We start from the raw sequence: 3,656 nt of genomic DNA on the forward strand, positions 1-3,656 counted from the left end.
TATAATACTAATAAATAAGTAACTTTGGGGACATATGTGATGTTTCTGTGCGACGGTTATTGATGTTTTTCCGTCTAAACATGTATCTAGAACACAATTTTCACTTACGGCCCCCATACTTACAACATAACTCTGAAAAAATTTACGTCTGAATTTAACTCTGGAGTGGTCATGAAAACCGGATTTGAAATTTCAAGTTCGGAATTTTGAAGCATTTTTCACTAAGCAATATTACCCGGGAAAAAAAAATTAGAAGAACATGTACTCTTAGTACTTAATTAATTAATAATAATGTGAATTTAATTAATTTATATAGTTATTAAAAGAATATTAATACCTTATTAATTAATAATAACATAAAGTTAATTAATTTTTAACATCTATATACCAGCCAGGGGCTCTGCCCCTTGGACCCTGCCACCCGGGCGCTACCCCCGGACCCCTTCTGTTAGGGGCTTCGTCCCTAAATCAAAATAAACTCAAACAAGTGTGCACTTCGCACCTGCCTTACCTGTTCAATATTTATCATGATTATATTGGTCAACAATTTAATCCCATTACACTTAAATGACATTAGTTATACAAATCATCAACATGAAGTCATCAGATATGGGTTATTTTTCTTAGACTTACAACATAACTCTGCATTGTTCTTTTCCAAACTTAGTGATATAGTTTATTCCCAGACTTAAAATACAACTCTAAACTCCTCTTCAGAGTTACGTTTATGAGTTATAAGAAATCAAAATTCTTGTGACTTAGAGTTATGCTCATAGATATTTTCTAGACTTAGAAGACAACTTTGAATTCCTCTTATTTAGAGTTAAGTCGAGAGTTATTTTCCAGTCTAACAATAGAATTTCGAATTCTTGTGTTTTAGAGTTAATGTTCAGAGTTTTCTTTCAGAGTTAATGTCCAGAGTTTTTCTCATTTAATAAGAGCCAAGGACAATCATTATCAAAAGTTGGTTTATTTCTAAGACAACGAAAATTTTATACAAACTTGTAGCATTGGCTAATTTTAGCAATTAACTCTTGAAAAGAACTTCACACTTGTAGCCAGATTGGTCGTCTTGATTTAGAAGTCTTGCAATGCTAGATATTGTCTGTCGTGAACTTTGAAGGATTTCTTAGCCCTTGTGTTTGTCAAGTCTGATTTCGTCCTTCATACAGAGCTTAACAGAGATTCTGCACGTGCTATGCGGTCAATATGAACCAGACTCCGTGTATCATGCAGAGCTGCACAGAGGTTCTGCATTTAAGTCTTGAGAAAGAGCTCTGTCTCTTCACGTAATGCGTCGAGGCTCTGTCTCTTACTCCGAAGATGGCCTTCAGACTTGTAACTCTGAATAGTTTACGTCTTAATCTCTGGAAACTTTCTTTACGCTTGTGTCCTTGAAGCCTGATTTCGTTCTTCATACAAAGCTTAACAGAGGTTGTACAGGTGCTACAGGGTCATTCTGACCCTGCCTCCGTCCTTCATACAGAACTTCATAAAGGCTTTGCATGTACTACCCAGAGCCTCTGATTCCCTTTGCTTGTCTTATACAGAGGTATACAAAGGCTCTGCATGTACTACGCAGCGCTGCATATTGGATCTACATTGTTCGTCTTCATTTAGAAGTTTTTCTGATCATTGAAGCACATGCCGTCCTTTGTATATGTAACATTTAATTCTCGAGTAAGAGCATCTTTATATAAAAAATTTAATCGGACTTGTACCTTTGTCTAGATTTATAAATTATCTCCGATTCTTTATAAAATACATATCAGTTTTGTTTAATTTTTGTCATTAACCCGTGTAATACACGAGTCCAAACCTAGTGTATATATATCAAGTACAATACTTTATATATATATATATATATATGTGTGTATCAAGTACAATATTCTCTCTCTCTCTCTCTCTATATATATATATATATATAAATAAAGAGGAGCGATCAAATGAAAACAGCACTCATTTGTGTAAAACATGTAAATCAATCTTATTCATCCATTATCTTAATCAATTGTCAAAGATTAGTTTAGATTATATTAGGAAATTAAAAAAAATAAAAAATAAAAAAATATTTTATAATACGGAAAAATGGTAATTTTGGTAGTGGTAATATTAATGGCAACCATATCATGTATATCGTAATATTAATGAAACAAAATCATTTGTAAAATAATATATTAATTTTATGTTCAAATATTATAAAAAAATAACATCCATCATTAAAATAGATCAACAATAAAAATAAAACACACTATAATCAATTTAACATAATGAAACCTTTTGAATAAAAAAAAAATTACTGCTACATTTCATCAATACACAAATCAACGTAATGCTAGATGAGACATTTGTCATTTTCAAGTTGCCGGTAGATGGATCCGTTTCAATCTAATTATGAAAYGTTTTCACTGTTTGCTAATTAAACTACATGTTCCTAACAATTATGTAATGGTTTCTCTGTCGTTATGCACTCATTTCATCGACAAAGTTTTTGCAATCCGAACACGTTTCATAGTTTCATCAATACACAAATCAACGTAATGCTACATGAGACATTTGTCATTTTCATGTTATTATTAGATGGATCCGTTTCAATCTAATTATGAAATGGTTTCACTGTTTCATCAATACACTAATCAACATAATGTCTGATGAGACATTTGTCATTTTCATGTTATTATTAGATGGATCCGTTTCAATCTAATTATGAAATGGTTTCACTGTTTCATCAATACACTAATCAACATAATGTCTGATGAGACATTTGTCATTTTCATGTTATTGGTATATGGATCTGTTTCATTGTAATAATGAAATTGTTTCACTGTTCGCTAATAACACATCATTTTCTTAGCAATTATGAAATGGTTTCGTTATGCACCCATTTTATCATCCAATTTCTTCCAATGCGAACACGTTTCATAGAGTCAATGCATTTAGCATTACATGCTTTGTTAATCATTAAGTGAACACGTTTCATAGTATCAATGTATATCTTCAAATATAACCAATCTGCATACGTTTCATAAAACAAGCTTCTCAATGAACGTTTTCATGAACAAATCTAACATGAATCTGTTTCACAACTGATTATATTGTTGCCGGTTTATGAATATTTGTTTGGATCTTGTTGGTCCCTTGAGGGTCTACAAGATAAGTAAAACAGTTTGTAGAAGGCGGGGGGGGGGGGATAAATACAAACCCAATATATTCAAATTTAAAATGTATACTGATAGAGAAGATCAATACAAATTTTACAAGATTGTTTGCGGAAAGATAAGGTAAGAAAACATATCTAAACAATCTTTGGTTACACACAGATTCTGAGCAATGAGAAAATAAATGTTGTAAAGAAAAGTTCTTTTACTTAAGCTCGAAAATGCTCAAAGTAAGAATTAGGTTTAGAGAGTGAGTTGCGCACACTCTGCATGGAGAAGAAACAATTCTATTTATACCCAATGTATTAAATATTCATTTAATGCAATATGGTAGGGTTAGAGTGCTTGTCAAGCCTTAAGAGGAAGGCTTGTCCTTTGCTATAGTGTATAGTACAAAAAAACTATTCATGAGCAGACATCCTTACCTAAAGTTGGTGGGCAATAAAGTCGACTAGTTGGCTCCGTACCACACTAACAATTAGAAAGGGTATGGTTTTG

The sequence above is a fragment of the Cynara cardunculus genome, unplaced genomic scaffold (genome assembly GCF_001531365.2).
Source record: "Cynara cardunculus var. scolymus isolate 2C unplaced genomic scaffold, CcrdV1 Un_Scaffold_2368, whole genome shotgun sequence".
Taxonomy (NCBI): domain Eukaryota; kingdom Viridiplantae; phylum Streptophyta; class Magnoliopsida; order Asterales; family Asteraceae; genus Cynara; species Cynara cardunculus.